Here is a 21,513-nt window from a genome sequence, read left to right as displayed (position 1 = left end):
GGCGCGAACGCAGACCCCACAATTTTATTATACCATCCCTATTTAAGTTAAAACATACTTATCAAAGTATTCTTATGTACATCTATATCAAAAGCACTTGTAAACGTTTTTTTTTTTTTTTAATTTTTAAATTTTTTATTTCCATTCTTCGTGGACCAGGCGCAAACGCAGACCCCACAATTTTAATGAACCACCGTTCTGCCAGATCAAAATTACCCATTCCTATGTCTCGATACATCTATCATTATATGTAATCAGTTTTTTAAAATAGTCAACCATATAGGAGCCTATTCGTGACCAGACACACACACAGACATTCAGCTTTATATTATATATATATATGTATATAAATGAAATTAATCATACTTGCATCAAAAAAGTTATTAAACAGTTAGTGACAGTTTATAGGGATTCAAAATGATTAAGAAAGCAAGAAACGGAGAAAAGGGAGAAAAAGAATATGGTAAAAATTTAATGAATAAGAAGGTAAAATCCAGAATAGGATACATCCAAAATGAGTCCATTGAAAATCCATTAGTAATCCATAAGGAACGGAAAAACAGAATTATAGATGTCCAGGATACATTAAAGCTCCCGGAAAAAAAAAAAAATCATCAGATCATGGAGAAGTGAAGTTCCAGTTTTTTTTTTTTTTTATAAGACATTTTTTTTTTTTTTTAAAGTAATGGATCTGGCAAATGGAAGTATTGAAGTGAAGATTCAAAAGATATATATATATATATTGCTATATTCCAAGTTTCAAGGTTATATTTACCATAACATAACCTTTGGATCGTGGAATATAGCGAAGTTGTTATTCATTTATATACGTTCTGTTATATTTAACACGTATATAGTTTATAAACAAAAAAGAATTCCTATGCATAAAGAATGAAATATAATCGCAAAAGCATATCCCCACCTCCCATGTGTGTAGATGTGTGTTCACTAACAGAGTTACACTGTGTTACCTGGTAGAAGGTATGAAATAAAGATTTCTCAGTAATAAGCCTATTTGAAATGAAACAGTAAATTAAGTTCATAAGAAATAGGTGTGTTCCATCTTCCAACCGAAATAAAAGTACCAACCTTAATTAAAATGACTTCCTTGTCATTAACCGACTATCACTTATGATGAATGTAAATTAAATTGTGTGTGTGTGTGTGTAAAACTGCTGTAGTGTTTACTATGTGTTAATTGGAAATATAATTTTCGAGATTATTATGCCCCCCCCCCTCTCCTGTTTTTAAAAAAAGAAGAAACACTTTTACAAGAAATCTTCATTTAATAGTGTTATTAATAGTCAGTATTTGGGTTACAAAAAACGTTATCTATTACAAATTCGATATTCAGGTCAATTCAATAAAATTACTTTATTTTAACTATTAGGCTTTTTTGTTAGTCAATTAAACGCTACAATTTGCATACAGGAAAAGCAAGACAAAAAAAGATTGCAACTTTTTAAATAGTGTGTGGGTATATATATATATATATATATATATATATATATAGAGAGAGAGAGAGAGAGAGAAAAGATAATGGTCTAAAACCAGAACATGGGAGTAATAATGTTAATTATATAGGTAACCCTTATAATGTAAGGCAGAGCATATAAATAAAGACCAATCACCAGAATATTTCGGATATATCATCAGCTCAATTGATAGGGAGTTATATCATCTAGAGGTAAAGTAGATTAAATGGGAGGTAAATGCAATTAATAAATTAATACTAGTTCATTTAGATGTTCAAAGAAATCAAGACAAAAACAACCAGTTATTTTATAAAGCTACCTTTTTCTACTCATTAGAGTGACAGGAAGAAGACTTCGACTGTAGGAAAGGTAGCTAACTAACTATAAAATATCTAGTTGATATTCGCTTGTTTTCTTTGAACATGGATTTTATTTAAGAGACGTTTTTTGTGTCACATATGTGATAACAATGAAATTATTTAAAAAAAAAAAATACTTGTATTCAACAGTTGAACGAATCTCTGAATGAAACCATTAAAAAAATAATTTAAAAAGTAGTCACAATTTTCTTTTCTTTTGCAATGTTTTCATTGTTTTAAACTTTTTGTATTAAAAAAAAATGAGCCAATCTCTTAATGAAACTATAAAAAAAATTGAAAAATTAAAAAAAAAAAAATGTCATAAAGAAAAGAAACCATCAAAAAATTATTTAAAAATTAGAAAAAAGATGCAAAAAAAGTTTTTCTTTATTCTTGACGTCTATTGGTCAAAAACTACTAAAACATATTTGTATTTCATTTTCTGTATCTGGATATTGCATTTATGCATTTCTCAAGTGACGTCATCTTTTGATGGCCATGTTTTCAATTCAAACTACCATCACCAAATTGCCGATATACCTAATATAATATTGTCTGATATATTCAGTTGTAAAAAAAAAAAAAAAGAGAGAAAGAAAACAACCCCCAAACTATAATTCATAAGAATGATCTCACCACCATTTCAATTTTGATACGATTTAATTAAAAGTCCAAAATATGTTGTTTGAGTCTATCCTAATTCTAGAAAAGTTTTATTACGACTGCTTAAAAGGACTTAATAGAAATGTTTAGATTTCACTTGTAAATGACGAATGAATAATTGTCTTGTGTGTCCCTTATTTTTATGTTTAAATCAAAAAAAAATTTTTTTAATTATAGCCTGACATCTTAGGAGGTTTTTTTCTTGTTGTTTCTTTCCTCTCAATTAGCCTTTGTGTCATTATCACCTTATCTGCTTGGAGGTGAAGGCAAATTGTCAGATAGGGTGAATGTTACAAGACAAGATCATGTAGGTTAGATTGATAGAAGATAGCAAGAAGGGCATGGATAATAGGAATTGAAATGGAGAGTTGAGGCTGGGAGGGTAGAAGGTAAACAAACCTACACCTTGTAATAGATATGCCTGACTTTAAAGAGTCTCTTGAGGAGCTCAGATAAACTGTGATGGAGCCTGGGGACAAGACAAGTTAAGCTGAAAAGAAATAAGCCAGGAAAGCTAAGAATGAAGTGTGGGTTTTTCTGGAAGATCTTAGAAAACTTATTAAATCATAAGTAGACTCTAAAAGAGTATCTGAATATGAGAATAAGAAGGATGTAACTATTTCTCGAGGAAAATGGCGGCACTCTTTCTATTTTCAAAATTATGCATCCAACGAAGACAGACAATAGTGTTTATAATGTAGAAAAAATCCAGCAGTTCTCTGGATTGGTACAAGAATTTAAATTACCTTCGTCTAGGACTTTTCTGCTTTACTGACCAAGGACAGAAAAGATTTAAGTCTAGTATCAGAATAGCTACAACACTTTGCTCTTAGCCAAAACAAAATTATTTGTTTACTTCTCTGCATAAGTAATCTGTGACACAAGGTTATTAAAAAGATTTTTTTTTTTTTTACAAGGGAGTTACTACTTATCAAGGCTTAAAAGTCACTCAAGGATAAGGGTTAATGAATTTGAAGTGGTCTCTGCGACAACAGCGTAATGGTTGATAATGATGAAAATTGGGTGGAATTTGATTATTTTAGATGACAGCACAAGAAATTGTTTACATTGGACTTGAAAACGGCCATGTTGTAGTCAGCTGGAAGGCAGACTCGCTGTATAGAATTTCACAGGCGAGCAGTTCTAGAAAAGCTGTTCTCTTCACTAAATGCTCCATTTTTATTTATATACACAGTATGCGGATGTAACTGCAGACAATGTAGTCTATATTAAAACATTTTAGGTGCAGCATTCTTTAGCCTTAATGAGCAATCACCTAGAGGTATTATCTCAATAAAAACATGGGTCCCCATCATCTTGCTGGGTTGACATCAAGAACGGCATTTGACCTATAAAAATATTGCTTTAAGGAAATGACTTCCTAAGAAACCTGACCAGAGGTAAGTTTGTAAGTCAATTTCTAAAAGAAAATACTGTCCAACACACGCAAACATGTAAAACTAACATTAAACAGATGATGATGTGGGAGTCCACATATAGTGATACATTTATCAAACATGTCTTAATTCACACCTGATGCCTATGGAAATTTGCTGCGTGGTTAACATATCATATACGTCCAGTAGAGGACTATACAATTCCTACAGATACATACTTAGAAAACAGAACTATTAGGAGGAAAAAGAAGTAACCTTAGAAGTTATTGTCCCCAATAACTTCTACTTGCAATGTCTCTACTGTGGGAAAGAAGTTGCAGGGAAGAAAAAAGAAGCATCATCTACCAGGTTTCAAAGTTTATACTTATTAGCATAATGTTCTTTCAGGAATGTCTTTCCTGATTGCAAACAAAATTACATTACTCTATAATTAGTAATTTACAAAAGTTGGTACACAAATAAGGCAGCTTTTTATTATACACAAAAGGGAATGGAAATTGCTCTTAGATTAATGTGCCATAAAATAGATTTTGTATTCCAAGATTAACAGTTCTATGGATATTTGAAAAGCAACTTCCAACAAAATAATGATTGTTTCCAGGTGTGGCATTGGTTTAGTGTTATTCGGTTGTAATTGAAGGAATATGGAATCCAATTCGTTACTGAACACGTAAAAGAATGTGTGTGTAAATCATACTCAGAGTTGGTTGATCCTTGTTCACTTTTGTTGTCAGCTTGTTTACGGGCAAGAGTAGAAATAACTGAGCCAAATCAGGGATTTTGAATAACAAACAAGCATGGAAATCACTTCAAATTGAGATTCTGTTGATCAAGAAAAAATCATTTCAATGAAGAAGAAACTCTAAAAGAATGCATGTTATTTAATTCCTAGTTATTGGTCTTTAGATTATTGTTGTTATTTTAATTATAATTATTATATCTATATTTTATAATATATTTATAAACTACATGTATGCAATCATTTCTTATGGGACATTCGTTCTTATTATTATAGTTAGAACATGAGGCCCAAGTGGCAAAATGGGTTATAGCTTGGAGTATTTTAATGTTATTATAATTCATTGTAATTATATTTTAGCTCAAGTTTTTAGGATAATTTAATAGAATTTTTATTAATAATTTTACTATATTTGTGACAAGCGTGGGTGCCCAGCGTTGCCTGGATGTTTGTAGGTGTGTGTGTGTGTGTGGTAGTAGGCAGGCAGGCAGGCTCGAATCTGTAACGCGAAGGCAGAAAAGTAAGTGAAAGAAAACCTGACATCTTACCGCTACGTCATGACGCGACAGAAAGTGAAAAGCATTCAAATTTAGCGATGTCAATCAAAAAGTTGACTTGCAGAGATGGGTAGTTAAGCGAATGAGTTCATGCAGGTGCAGAAATGAACGTCTGGCTTTTTGCCGTTTTATTTGTTTCCCCACGATGTTGGGGGAATTCAGCCCCCCCCCCCCCCCCCCAAAAAAAAGGGGGGAACTCAGGCAGTGTCCAAATGAATAGCAACTGTCTGAAGGGTTTCCTCCAGATTTGATCAAAGTTAATTTCCTTTCTGGATCTGCCAGCCATGAAGGCCAGGAGGCACTGCTGTTTGCTTCGATCAGTTTTGCTTTAATATGAAAAAGACAAAAAAAAAAACCCACTGGAAATCAGGGATTTTTTAAAAAGTTGATCAAAATAAAGATAGAGACGGCATCCATTTTTGAATCTGAGATATAATCTAGGAAGTATAAGGAAACTCCAAAATAGTAACCAACGCAAGAAACCCGGCGAAAAAAGCCTTTCTTGGACATACAAAAACCCTTGCACTCGTTTTGCCTTTTATATATATAGATTACTTCCCAACTTATCTATTCGTTATTATTAATTATTTTATCGTCTTGTGTGTGTATGCGTGTGTGTGTGTGTGTGTGTATATGACTCTGACTATTTTGCAAATCTCTGACTCTACAACTCTGCTACTTAAGTGGATCATCTTAAGAGCTCACATCTGGAAAAGCAGGAGAGGGCATATCCAGACAACAGGATGGGTTAATAAACCTTATAGACATAAGAAATCTTTTATACTTATCAGAATGTTTCCGATAAGTATCAAAAATCGATAATCGAAAAAATCCAATTAACGATGGAACAGTCAGATTCTAATCGGAGTTAACACCTTATAAAGCTTAACATCACAATTGTATCTGAGAAGTTTTATGACTGCACAAGTAGAAGGGCCAGGCTTATAAAATCAACAGTATGTTCCTTAGTAAAACAGTGGCACATTCAAAATGAATGTTTCTGTTTAGAGCACAATTGAATCATGATACTTGACGTTTGCGTTTTCAGTTTAATTTTAAGCCATTATATAAAAATAATTTTTATAAAATTAACAATAGGTTCTCTACAGTGCAATGTAGACTACACCAAGTCGTTGTGGAGAGGCATATTGAGCTTCCTCTCGGTGCACCGTGGTGGGTCCCAAACTATAGCAGGCGATCAATCGATTTAATTGAAACGTTGGCAACTTCAGATTTCGATGGCAATAAAAGTGTGGGAAGGTAGAACATTCGTTGATCCTCAATCAATCCCAGGCAACGTTAGGTCTCCCTACTAGTGTGTGTGTATATATATATATATATATATATATATATATATATATATATATATATATATATATATGTTTTCACCATAAGAAATTATTTGAAACTTGTTAAATATACTAATGTAAGCAGAAATGTGCAGAAAATAATCAATACACCTGTTTAAAATTCAACGTTTCTTTTTAACAAATTAATGAACATAAAAACAAACGAACCAAAAAGTATCTACTTTTATTTAAAAATTAATTTAAAAAAAGAAAAGAAAAGGTTTCCATGGAGAGTCTTTGTCAGCATGACCTCTGATGTGGTGATGTGATTAGTTTTGTGAGTGCAGAAAATTTGATTGATTATTTTATGAAATTCCTTTTTTTCTCATGAATTATTTATTTTTTATCACCTTTTTTTTACACAGTAAAATCAAATGTTAGCATAATTTAAAAAAAAAGTATTTTTCATCTAGCAACTGTAACATTAATTCGCATAGCTACAACCACTGCAAAGGAATCTTTTACTCTGTGTACCTAAAACCAAACGGAACTTCCATAAACGGATTTTCTTTTCAAGAACTGTCCATCTGTAGAATGAAATACCATGGGACTGCCTTCTGGCTGACTACAACATGCTCATTTTCTAAATCTAGTGTTAATAAATACTTGTTGAGCCATCCTCTTATCTAATCAAATTTTACTTATTCCATTCATTGTTTTGAATCGTCTAATTGCTCGTCATCTAAATGAAAATCTCATTAACCCTTTTTATCAAATGACCTTTGACATTGGTGAGTGATGATTCGTAAGTAATATATATATATATATATACGTCTTTAAAATTTTTTTTTTTTGTGTATTGATATTCATATTAAAAACCCTTTTTTCTATTTATTAAAAAAAATACAACCTTGTTATATATGGGTTGTGGAATTGAATTCACTAGCAAAATATCTAGCTAATTTGCATATTCTTTTAAACATTCATTTTAATTAATTCTCTATTAGTTTTTTCGGTTTTCTTATGGGACGTGAAATTATATTTATGCAGATATTTTGCATGATTTATACTTGCGTAATATTTGCGTAAAAAGTTTATAGTAAACACAAAGCTCCTTCCATATATATTTATGTATATGTCTTTGTACATGTCATATGTATATGTATATCTCTTTGCACATGCATGGAATATTGGTGTCACATTTGAGCTGATGCACCACAAGTCTCATTTTTGTTTAAAAAATTTTGCCTACCAAACTCCTCCTAGAGTTTTTGGTCTACAGACATGAAACTTCATATATAAGGTATTTGAACCCATGCAAAATTTTATATTTTGGTTTTAACCCAGGAAAATCAGTACAAAAGTGTGAAAATTAAAACGCCGGCATTACGAATCTGTATGCATAACGTAGTAGCTATTGGTTCATGATTTAATTTTTAGCCTTGCAGCAAACATCTTTTCATAGCTCAGTCATTGACGTCAGAGGCAAAAATAAATCGTAAGCTAAACGTTTTAGTTTTGATTCTCGGTTATGGCACACAAATCATTTTTTTTTTAACTTTTTAAATCTTTACTATATATTGGGTCCAATATAATGTAATAATAAATACGAAATCTGCATTAATCAAAATATCATATTTAAGCATATTTTATGACCAGGCAATGCCAGGTGCTCTGCTAGTGTGTGTGTGTGTGTGTGTATATATATATATATATATATATAGAGAGAGAGAGAGAGAATCACAGATTACATGTGTGTGTGTGTGTACAACTCCTCTTTGTATGTATGTTTAAATATAAATGTATACCTCATTACAATTGAATAGCTGTTTGTCCATGTAACTAAGGCCCTACCATTTCAGGTCAAAATCTAACCCATATTTGAAGCAATTGTTAGGATCATCCTGGAGGTCCATACATTTTTATAAGAGGTTTATCCATTGGTCGGTCGTTCAGTCTGCTTTATTTAAATTTTGTCGATTTGAAATTTTTATTAGCTGAATGTGTAGATTGAATGCACACATTTTAAACATCGTAATTTTTGTTTGAAATTTTTTTTAATTTTTAAGAAACATAAACTGTGAAACTTATAGCTTTAACAATTAAACCTTTCTAACTAGCGATTGTCATGGCTGATAGCACTCTTTCTGAAAGTTCAACATTCAAACTCCTCAACCTAACATTTACAACTAACATGAATTGGAATAAAGGCACAGAAGATATTGCAAAGTTTGCTGTAAAGAAAGTGGGGTTCCTGTTACTGATTTAGTTAATTTCCCTCATCTGCCAGTATTCTATATCTCTTTGCACATGCATAGAGTATTGTTGTCACATTTGGACTGATGCACCACAAGTCTCTCCCTCCTAGACAGAATCTGAAAAAAAGAGTCTCTAATCTAATACCTCTCACACAGTCTACCCATCTCCAGCCTCTGTTCAATTGTCTCAGTGTTGCACCCTGCATTTGTTTTATAAGTACTTCCATTGAATGTTTTCTGATGAACCTACTGCAGTAGTACCCCCCTCAACATAAGTACCTTCGACAAACCCAACTAGCTACAAAATCTCAACCCTTCACCTTAAAGGTCCCCAGATGCCAGAAAGCAGCCTACTTTATTAGCTTCTTTCCTCTGACTTCTTACTTTTGTTATTTCCTTCCTGCTACCTGTTTCTACGACTATACCAACATACAAAAAATTAAATGTAATGTAAAATCTCCATTTTAGAATGCCCTTGCATCTCCACCCCTCCCCAAAACTGGCACCTGATCACCCTAGTCCCTTTCGTTTCAGTAGCAATCTGCCTTGTTTGGAATGAAAAAAAAAAATCTCCAAATCTAAATATCAGCTTGTATCGACAAAAGAATGTTTTTTGGTGAATGGTGACTGAAATGCAAAGCACATAAGAAATTGTGAATTATGTGTTGTAACATACAAAACATTTTGGAGACACCTTAAAAAACTGGCACTAGTTTGAAAAAAAAAAACGGGTTTTATCTAGGGGGAGATAACTAACAACTCAATTTTCACTAATTGTTTTTGAAAACTGTTTTTCATTATAATTATTATTCTATCTTATCGTTTTTTCATAATTTTTGAATATGTTACTCTTTGCGACATGACAATTATGTTTTACTCGAAATTCAATATTTCGATTTTTATTAATGAAAACAGTTTTCGAAGACAATTAGTGAAAAATGACTTATTAGTTATCTCCCCTAGATAAAACCCATGGTTCAAACTAGTGCCAAAAAATTTGCATTATTTTTCAGATTATTGTTCTCATCTTGGATAAGGGTTTCTGCTAAAGTAACCTTTGAGCTTTTTTAGTTGCATTTTGTCAAACTGGGGAATCTGTACAGAATTTCAAATGAGACCCTTTATTTAATTTACCCTATTTCTAGGAGGTTAGACACAGGGTCAAGTGTGAATTTAATGAAAGTGCTTCTGTGGAATGAACTGGACTCTAACCTGGCACACCCAGGTCCACAGTTCGTGTTGTTAACCACTCAGCCACTGTAAACCTTTATATTATCCATCGGAGTAGAGCTATGACAGGGTAGAAATCTGGAGGAATTCTTTATTATATTCTTAGTAATATCTATACTTAGGATTAAATCTTCAACCTCAAGTAGGCTGTCATTTAGAAGTGATCATTACTTAGCATTGTATTTGTTGCGCCAAGGGTTCATGTAGATACTTCTAGTATGAATAATCCAAATCATTAATTCTCATCTCAAAAATTCTGAAGCATCTTAAAAGATTTTGTGAATCCTTTAAACTCTGTTGAGAAAGGCTGACCGCAACCAATCAACATATTTTCACCTTTGCATTATACAATGATTTAAGTGGAAAAGAATTAAAATATTTATAAATTTGAAAGAAATCATTTTGAAAGAGTCACCAAAACAAATGACAACAATTTTGAATTAAGATCAAGTGTAGTATCTGTTCTGATACTATATTTTATCTGCTCTGTCCTTGGTCAGTGAAGGAAGAATCCTTTTAGATTGAGATAATTTTTTGTTTTTGTCCCAATACAGTGTCTTTGGGGGGGGGGGTCACCACATTTAAAAACCAAGTGTACCTAACTCTGTTCTTGATTTAAATATTTGCTGATTTTACAAATACAGACAACCATTGTATCTATTATTGCCTTATGTATTTATTGTCATTTTATTAAAATAAAAAGACAAAGAAAAGGAGATATGAATTGTTGGATTCTTGAAGACATTGCAAATATTTGTAGAAAGCTGAGGTGGTCATAGTTCAATGATAAGAAGAAAAAAATGGTGAAAATAGTAAAACTTGTCTCAGCAGAGAGTGTGTATATTTATGAGAATGTCAAATGTGTGTGTGTGTGTGTGTGAGATGAGGTGTGTACAAGACTGAGAGAGTGAAAGTATGTGCATGAGTGAGAGAATGAATAAGCATTGTTGAAAGTTGTACACTATTCATAGACTTTTCATGTTCTACCATCTTTGCTTCCTTAAGTGAGCTGCATCTTAAAATGGAAGAGGAGGTGGTAATGAGCAGGAGATAGTAGTAGTAGTAGTAATAGTAGAGGTAGGAGGAGGTAATAGTAGTAGTTGTTGTTGTGAGACAAAGAAGAGGAAGTGATGGCAATGCTAAACAGATCTGATGTATTGATTTTGTTCCCTTTCATAAAAGCAAAACCAATCTTGGCATGTCTGTCCCTCCATCTTCATCCCCCCGCCACTCTTACCCCTACTCAGCAGCACAATTTGTGCTGCAAATAGCTTCAAATGACTTGATGTTAAAAAAACAACCCGGGGGCAATTATTTTTGCCATGTTTACGATAGGCTAAAATATCGGTGCTTTGAAAGCTGGTAAATATTGGTATACAGACAAGTCCAACTTTAGATATCGATGGAGTTTAAAAATGTGAAAAGATTAAGAATGTTAATATACTATCATTATTTACTCACGAGGAGTTTTCACACAAGTCATCATCAGTGATTGCTCACTGACAATAAGTGGTTGTGTTTCCTGAAATCTGAGTGACAACAATTCTCCACAGATTTCCAGTACTCTCTACCTCCTTCAATAACCACTGCAAATGATTTAGTGCTATTGCAACAGCTGATTTTTTTTTTTTCATTTGTAATGACCCTTGGTCTTCTATGGAATTTGCATGATAATAAACTTAAGGTCCCAGCACTTTCTGCATCCTTTCAATTGAGGTCTAGTTAATGCTCTCCCTCCTTCGTCTTTTTTCCTCTCCTGTATCCTTCATGACCCTTTTGTGTAGTATCAACCAAGACTGGTGCCATCACATCATGTTTGTCTGTAAGTTTTATGAAAATGGCTGTTTATTGATGATAATAATAATAATAATAATAATAATAATAATAATAATGGTAATGACTGGTTTATGATGATAGTGGTGGAATTTATGACTTATGGTTCACAAGCAGGGGGAGGGCGTTACCCGGGTGTGGAGAGGTGTGTGTATTGATGGGGGGGGGTGTAAAATAACAGTAGGAAGTCTTGGTGGAGAGAGGTATTTAAAAAAAAAAAAAGTCGTAGTAGCCGAGGCGGGGGGGGGGGGTCAAAACAACAGCAGACTGGATGGAGAGAGGGGTAAAAAAAAAATGGTAGTAGTGGGGTGGGGGGGTACTCGGCGTTGCCCAGGTGTGTGTAGGTAGTGTAGTAAGGAACGCCGGGTGGTAGTAGCGGTGGAGGGGGAATCAAAACAACAGTTGGCAATCTATATGAAGAGAGGTGTTAAAAAAAGTGGTAGTAGGAAAATCTGAGGTCTTAGCCGGAAGTCAAAAGCGTTGAAATTAACCGAAGTCAATCCAACGGTGACGATGATTTGCTAAAATGTTGGTGAAAAAAATCGACCCCTCTTTTCACCCCAAACAAGGCACATTGCCACTTTGGTGTAGGGGGTTACTATCAAGGTCAGCAACTACTGGGGCACTATGTAGGGATTTGGGCAGCAAGATGTCGGTTCATGTTGCACTTGAATTTCTGCATGTCAGTACAGTTAGGGAAGCAGGATCCTGGAATGGAATTCCAGAGTCTAGCGGTTCTGGGGAAGAAGCTACTGGAGTAGAAAGATCTTTTACATCTAGGGATCTCTACTGCGTGGGGGTGGGATTTAGCTGCCTGTCAGGTTTGTCGAGGGTGTCTGTGTCGTGGGGGCACAAGTGTCTGCAGTTCGTCAAAGCATTCACCATTAAAATACTTGTAGAACAAGCAGAGGGATGCAACATTTCGTCGATGGGACAGAGGCTGAAGCTTAGATGCCAGTTCAGGGCCTATCAGATTGGCGACTCTTTTTTTAACCTTGTCTAGGAGTGAGAGACTAGTAGCAGATGCATCGGCCTAAATGTGACAACAATACTCCATACATGGGCAAATGGTGGCCTTATAGAGATACAGGATACTTTCAGGTGTCAGTAGTTTTCTAGCACGGTAGAGAGAGCCTACCTTTTTCGCAGCGACCCTGGCAATGTTTTCAATATAATTGTTCCAACTCAGGTTTCCTGTGAACGTTAGGCCAAGCAGTTTGAAAGATGTACTCTCAGACAGGGAGTCACTGGCCATTGCTATTGGTGGCAGAGAAGGTTTCTTGTAGTTATTGAAGGAAACCAGTTTAGTCTTGGCAGCATTGAATGTGACCATCCATTTATGTCCCCATTCCACTACAGATTGGAGGTCATCCTCTAGTGTTTTTGCCATTTCTTTAGATATGTGTTCATTTGTTTTCCTGTCATGCCTGTTATAGAGTGTAGTGTCATCAGCATATATACCCATCTCAGAGGAAGTTTTGTCGGGGAGGTCATTAATAAATATTAGGAACAATAGAGGTCCAAGAATAGACCCCTGAGGCACTCCCGCATTTATATCACACTGTTTAGATGTTCGACCGTCAAGGACAACCTGGATTTTTCTCTTATCTAAGGAGGATTTAATTATGCTAAGTATTCTACCAGTGATACCATATGATTTAATTTTCCTGAGGAGACCCTTATGCCATACCCTTTCAAAAGCCTTAGATATATCTAGAGCTACCACTCTACCCTCCCCCGCTTTGTCCAGTGAATAGTATATACGTTCAGAGATTACAGTGAGGATGTCAGCTGTGGAACGGGCTTGTCTAAATCCATATTGTTTGTCAGTCAGAAGTTTAGCATCTGTAAGGTGCCGGACTAGAGCATGGTTAATTATGATCTCAAATATTTTGGCGAAAAGTGGGAGGAGGCTAATGGGGCGATAATTTGATGGGTCAGTTCTTTCGCCAGAATTCTTGAATATTGGTACCACAGAAGCAGTTTTCCAACAGCCCGGAAAGCATGATTCATTAAGGCATTTGTTGTAGAGTTTGGAGAGAACTGGAGCTACTTCGGCTAAGCACTTTTTTAATAGCACAGCTGGGATAAGATCAGGTCCACATGCTTTTGAAGTGTTAAGATTTTTTATGATAGCATGTACCCGAGCATGTACAAAACGGTTTAGTTTAGGGTGAAGGAATTAATGTTTTTGACCAATTTTTCGATATTTGTCGTCTCAGACGTTGAGCTTCAAAATGATACCGATCTTGTCAGGATCCGTCGCCTCTGTTGAAAATTTTTGAGAGACATACATACATACATACATACATACATACATACATACATTTAAACAGACAGTTGTGATTTATATTATGATTTATAATGATTGATAGCGATAATTTAATAAGAGATGATTTATGATGATAGTGATGATGATAGTTTAAAATTGAAGTTATAAAATTATATATATATATATATATATATATATATATATATATAGTGGGATCCGTACAGGGAAAATCCCAAAAACCAAGTTACTCATACTGTCACCTCTAAACCTTATATGAATATTTATTGTAGTGTTCTGTGAATCTTAAATTTATAAATAATAATGAACATTTAAATATATTATTTCATAACTCTGAAAGAGCATCCGCATAACAATGCAGTTAGGTATAGGAAATGAATTTAAATGATTATGCTTATAAACAAACACTGGAAGGAAGGTAATATTTAATATGAATGGAAAAAAGTAAATATCCAACATTAATCCTGTAGCTAACTTGGTGACAATATGAAAAAAAAAAAAAGCAAAGGGGGAGGGGGATGAAAATGGTGTGTATGCAGTCAGCATAATGAAATTAGTAAAAGCCAATTCATAGTCTAAAGGATCATTAAAAATCAATATCGCACTAAGATATTCTGGTTGGTTCCATCAGCAATAAACTCATCTGTCTTCAAGAGGATGTGGTAATCTCAAGGATGACGATCTTTTGTTAGAACTCTGCTGAATTCTAAATAACACAAAAACGCTATGCCTATTTTTTTTTTTATCCAAACACTAAACTTAAGTTCTTGTAGCAATATGAAAACAAGAAATAAAAAAGGGGAGTATGGAAACGATGCGCACATAGTGGACATAACAGAACCATTAAAAGTCAATTTCGACTTAAGAGTAGTTTATTCTCTCCTATCGACATTTCTAAATGGATAAGAGTGACTTGGGTGAGAGACAATGAACCCATCCTCTGACTGAAAGAGATAGATACATTGATAATTGATACATTAGAAGATGGCCTCTCATTTCTAAGTATGAAATTTGTTTAAAGAAATAATTCAATTGTCATCGGTGTGTAAAAGTTTATTTTATAAATTAATAATATTTATTCAGAATAGCAGGTAGTATGTTTTACATGTAAATAGCATAATTTAACATTAAAGAGCTGCAACATTTATCATCACCATAGTAACCAGCATGTCAAATTGCTAGTGTGTGATGCAGTTGAAGTCAAGGAGGCAAAAGCGACATGTGATAACTGAACATATTCTATTTATGCTGCAAATATAAAAGGTTCTCATCTGTTTTGATTGAAATACGCGCATCAAACCGCAATGTTTTTAACCTTTTGAAAATCAGCTCTTTATGAAGCTCAGAAAAGTAAAATGAGTAAATTATAACCAACATTAGCTGGAAATCAAAATTTTAGGCAAAAAATTTTATAAGAAAGGAAGTAGGATGACTTAGGTAAGAATAATTTAAGTGGATGAGCGATTGTGTTATTGACTCTGAAGGTTGCATAATGTTTGAAATGTGTCAATTCTGCAAATCCAATATGCCTACAATGTAAAATCTATAGACTCTGAATGGATAGAATTAATGTTTCTCCGTTGGTATGCATGTGCCCATGAAAATCTATGAGGAGAAAAATATAAAGTTAAATAAGTAGCTTAATATACCTTACGTGACTCTAGTATCAATTTTTATTTTTGTGTAAATCATATGGCATCTGTAATAGGAAATCTAATGAAATGAAGTAAAGAATAAAAAGTATGAATAATATAAATTACTGCTAAAGAACGATTTTCTTATAGACTATGAAGACTGCTTTGTGTTCACGGAATGCCAATCTGCTAAACTGTTATTCTGTCAATCGAGAATGTAAAAGAAAATCTTTGGAATAGCCAATCAAACTACTAAAAAGAAGTATAGGTAAATAGAGCATTTCTTTAAGTGTCTCTGTGCTTGTTTGACAAATATTTCCATGGAATGTGTTTTGACGAAACTTCTGCTTTTGTGCCTCATCAATTATAATACATCTGAATAATCCAACAATCAACTAAATCATTTCCATTCACCGTGGATGTCAGCAGATGCCGGAAGACTTTTACTCTTAGCTGCTTTCCTCAAACCATTAGCCTTTGGAATTCTTTCTCTGCTCTCTGTTTCTCTAACTGTACTTACATGCAGAAATTTAAATGTCATGTAAACAAACATTTCGTTGCTCTTCACTTAGGATGCCCCTGATGAATCTGACTCCTAATCCACAGTAGCTTATGTCTCAGTTGCAATGTATGTACCTTGTTTAAGGTAAATGAAAATAATTTTAAAAAATGTAGTGAGCTAATGACAACATCAAAGAGATGAAAAATATGAAATAATAACGGTGCTACAAAACTGTATGTCTAATATATATATATATATATATATATATATATATATATATATATATATATATATATATTAGTATATTTAGGCAGCATTTTGTCTTTTATGCACGTTTCATTAAATAGCACAGATAACTCTTGCTTGTTTTTCTTGTAATCCTCCTTTTCTCTTTGTCGGACCATTTTCCGAACGTTTTTTCCGAGTGAAAAAAAGAAATTTCCCATAATCGCGAACGTTTTCGACCTCCATTGGTCATCCTCAGGCGAGTAGTAAAAAATAAATATATATATATATATATATATATATATATATATATATATATATATATATATATATATATATATATAAACCAGTAAAGAAAGAAAATGTAGATATAAAACTATATTAATATGTATAGATTTATTCATTTATTCAATAAGAGTATATATCAATTAGGGGTGTAGGGTAAGTGAGAACTCTTTATACTATGGTATTTCGAAGCCCAATGCTTCTCATCAGAAGAGGAGAGAAGATGCTAGGTAAAATAATAGGGATGCAATGTCTAGCGATAGTTACATTAGAAGCAAATTAAAATATTGAGGCTGTTTGAGAGAACTAAATTGATCTTTGTGATATAGGAGGTGTATAGCATATCTGTCATGGTGGGTTTAATATATGTGGGCAATATGTGTGATTAAACTCTCGGGAAGAATATAGGGTAAGTTAATTGAATGAAAATGCTTATTTAATCATATGTATTAATGAGTTGTAATGAAAAGGGTTTACATGAAATAGGGGGTTTATGCTATGTCGGTATATTATTTCAGATACTCCTAAAATATACCGACAATTCAAACAAAACTTAAAAAAATAACGTTGCTAAATATATAACTGGTTTTAACCCCTCATATATCAAGTTTCAAATCTGTAGACTAAAAATCGACAGTAGTTTGATAGAGACCGTTCCACACACAGACAAGGTTATTTTTATGTATATAGTAAGAGGTTGTTCTAAGGTGAGTGCATATCTGCATGCACCCATACTTTTATTTTGTGAGGGTATAGTTCTTATTGAAACTACGTGTTGAAAGAATAAATATGACTCTTAAAATAGCACCGTCAAGTATCTATATTACTAAGGCATGATTGGTGACAGCATTTGAAATGGGCCACTGCGTTTGTTATCGATCTTTCTCCCCCCCCCACCATCTGAAAAGGTTTTATTTTGCTTCGAACGTATTAATAGTTGGCTAGTCATGTGTAACCTGCAGTTATTATTACCCCCCCCCCTCACACACACACAAAAGCCGTGGATTTGTTAATGAAAAGGTTTATTTTTTTTCTTTATTCTTCAGTTGGGGTAAATGTTGACAGATCAGTTCCATTCATTAACAGTTGTCTATTTCTGTTTCTTCTTTTTCCATTTAAAACTGCACTGTTCTTTTTAGAGTAGAATTTCTATTTGAAAGGTATTTAAAAAAAAAAAAAAAAAAAAAAATAGAGGAAAGTTGAATAGTATAGCTTCCCCCTCCCCAAGATTTTTTTTTCTTCCAATATTTACCTTTTAGCAGCTGACTGTTGTATCGGCTCCCTTACCGTTTCTTTTACAAAACAGGGGTAGGTGCAATTTACTTTGGGATTGATTTATAGTCTTTTTAAATTTATCCTGACCGGCTTTTGGCTATTGTATTTATTTATTTGCACGAGATATGACACAAGGTCAGATAGGTGAAATGCACTCTGGCTAAAAAAAAAAAAAAAAAAAAATGTGGAGAGCCATTCTTGTAATAGAAAACTTATTCATAAAGGGAATGGCAAAAGAAAATTACCCAATAGCAAATAATAAATGTAGTTATGCCAGGGTTCTCCGGACATATTTATCTTTCGTTAACCTTTTGATGACTAAATATTTTCGTTTACTCGCCAAATAGAAAAGTTACTGGCCAAACCCATATGATTTTTGGAATACGACATTTCCGTTCCGTGAAGAACATGTGCATCATAAATATTTATATATATATATATATATATATATACACAGACATTTTTTTTTTTTTTTTTTTTTTAAATAAGTGTAATTCTTAATATCGACCAAATTGTATGTTTATACTTGTAAGGATAAACATTCGAGTTTCTTCAGATATTTTTTAAACAGCCTTTGTTAAAAAAAAAAAAAAAAAAGAGTATATTGTTAAAAAAAAAAAAAAAAAAAAAAGTTGAAAAGACATTTTTCTCTCAGCAATGAGCTTTGGAAGATTGTCTATGTAAAAAAAAAAGTCGCTAAAAGATAAGCGCTTAATTATTTCGAGTTCCCACTTGAAAAAAATCACTCGCAAATGTGACCGTTTTACTTGCACCGTAAAAGCAAAAATTAGCAGTATGAATCCAGTCAGAGAAGCTTTGAATTGTAAAGAATTTCATGTAAATAATGGAAGCCTTAATCGAGTCAGAGTCAGCAGTGGTCTTCTTCTCGTGTTAAGACAAAAAGCTATGACTGAAAAATTCAAAGAGATTCAGTATATTTTATACAGTTATCCTGGTACCTGATTGATTCGTTCTTAGCATTAAATATAATCATCCTAATCTATGTGATCATTTCCAGTATATATTATGTCAAAAATATTGCAACATCCTCTGCAGAAGGTAAGACAAAGGTCAGGTGGGATTTTGAGATGCCAATGCATTAGGTGAAATGAACTCTGGCCTATAAAAATGCCTGAGCAGCTCTATTGACATTTCCTGGTTGGGGCACCCTGAGCGATTAGCAATAAACTAATCCCTTCCCTGAGAGAAAATAAAACCTGGTAGGGTATCCCTCATAGGACTACATACTTTATTAAGCCATTGTCATACCGATTGTCGAAGATATATCCTCGACTGTTACGAATAATAGCTATTCAAAGTTTTGAGTAATCTTCCAGTAATTGAATATTTTTTCAGTGTATTCAACTTGTTTAAAAATTGCTTTCACCTTAAACTTTTTGCTTTCTTAATGGAGTTACATATATATATATATATATATATATATATATATATATATATATATATGTGTGTGTATGTATGTACTATTTTTTAATGAAGTTATGTAATAATGTATAATAATTATTTAATGAGTTATGTAATAATTTATATATATATATATATATATAAGAATTTTTTAATGTAGCAGTTATGTAATAATTTATATATATATATATATATAAAACATTTTCTTAATGAAGGAGTTATGTAATTAATATACATAATAATTTTTTAATGAACGAATAACGTAATAATTTATATATCTATATAATTTTAAAACTCAAATGGCCTTGTAATGGGTGTGTAACCCAACATCCGGTTGCGCATGCATACATAAACATAAACCTATAACAGCGTAAACAAATAAACACAAATCGCTACTTTTGCAGAATTTGACCGGAGCACTGAAATATTAACGTTATTATTTAGAAATTATTATTTAACATGGGAGGGGTGAGGATCTTTTGCAACTATTTTGTATTACAACTATACTGTCGCAATTTTCTTACAAATAAATCAACTTTGACAACCATAAGAACAATTTACAACGGCGATTGTCCCACCATCTTCCTTTTTTTTTTATTTATTCTCCATTTTTTAATACACCTTTCTTAAAAACGTCCATACATTTTCTTCTACACTACCAACATAAATAAATAACCCCGAAAATATTTTTTTAATTTATGTTACAAATAAATAATCAATGCGACAATAAAATGTATTGTTTTACTGTGTATGTTTTCAGTGTCCCAATTTTTTTTTTTGTGTTTAAATTATCCAAATAAACAATTGTTAATACTTTGTTTTTTTGTTTTTTTACATCGTTCATTTCCGTATTATGTTTAAGTTATTTTAACGCAATTTTCTTACAAATAAATCTACTTTAACCTGTTGACAACCATAAGAGCATTTTACAATGGCGATTTACCCACCGCCTTCCTTTTTTTTTTTTTTTTTTTAAATCTATTCTCCATTTTTTAATACACCTTTCTTAAAAACATTCATACATTTTTTTCTACCACTACCAACATAAATAAATAACCCCGAAATGTTTTTTTAAATTGCGTTACAAATAAATAATCAACGCAACAATAAAATGTATTGTTTTACTGTGTACATTTTCAGTGTCCCAATTGTTGTATTTTTCGCGTTTAAATTAAGATATATCAAAATTTGAATTTAACTTTAAGTATTATGGTATCTGTTCAGTGCACATTTACGTCTTTTTCAGAGCTTCTTAATTGGTCTAGTAGAAAGCTGAGACTTTACTCTCCAAATATATTTATCTTAGCACATGATTTGAAACGTTTTAGTGCTCTCCACACCAACATTTGATTCACATGTCTCCTGCAGGCTTTCCGTATTTGAATAGCTCTACAATGGCAATTTGTTTCGCTTAATCATGTGGCATATTGTCAAAAGTAATCTTCAAGTTAAACTTTATCGATATATACATGAAAATAGATGAAAAAAATTCATGAAAATTTACTAAATATAGAGGTGCTTCTACAGAATTGGGACGAGATTTTCGGAAATCGTAAAACTGAATTTCACATGAAAACAATGGTATCTATGTATTCCTAGTATTTTTAAGATAACTATATCCAAAAATTATGAAAATCGATGCGGTAGAAAATTTTTTATTAAAGAAAATAAAAAGTAGAATTTGATGAAAATGATCGTAAAACACAGGAGAGTTCAACAGGGAGGTAATTTTCCGTTCAGAGTAAACAAGCAATTTTTCACCTGCTAACACGATTAAAGTTTTTTTTTTTTAATAATTCAGTAATATTCAGGTAATTTCGACTGCATAATTTGGAAGTTATGTACCAGTCATTGTGCAGAATTTAACATAATTCAATACAAGTCGATACTTTATCTAAAAGTCATTTTCTCTACATTTGTTCTCATCTCCATTCGGTAATAAGCACCTATTCAGTCTATTGAAAGATAACCATAGTTTTGTCTGTTCTTTTTTATTTTTAAAGTTGACTTTACATTAATATCCAACCAACGAATCATTTTGTTACACATTATCAAAATCACCTCATTATTTAAATTAACC

General features: G+C 32.6%; 1 protein-coding gene across 32 annotated transcripts in view; it reads left to right on the top strand.

Annotated features, from left to right (window-relative positions):
• Positions 1-21,513, top strand: part of LOC145294002 (arf-GAP with SH3 domain, ANK repeat and PH domain-containing protein 2-like) — a 547,728-nt gene that overhangs the window by 189,327 nt on the left and 336,888 nt on the right. The window lies entirely within an intron of this gene.

This window comes from Euprymna scolopes, chromosome 15 (assembly GCF_053919585.1).
Source record: "Euprymna scolopes isolate OS-2025 chromosome 15, ASM5391958v1, whole genome shotgun sequence".
NCBI lineage: Eukaryota > Metazoa > Mollusca > Cephalopoda > Sepiida > Sepiolidae > Euprymna > Euprymna scolopes.
This window is presented reverse-complemented; position numbering and strand designations above follow the sequence as displayed.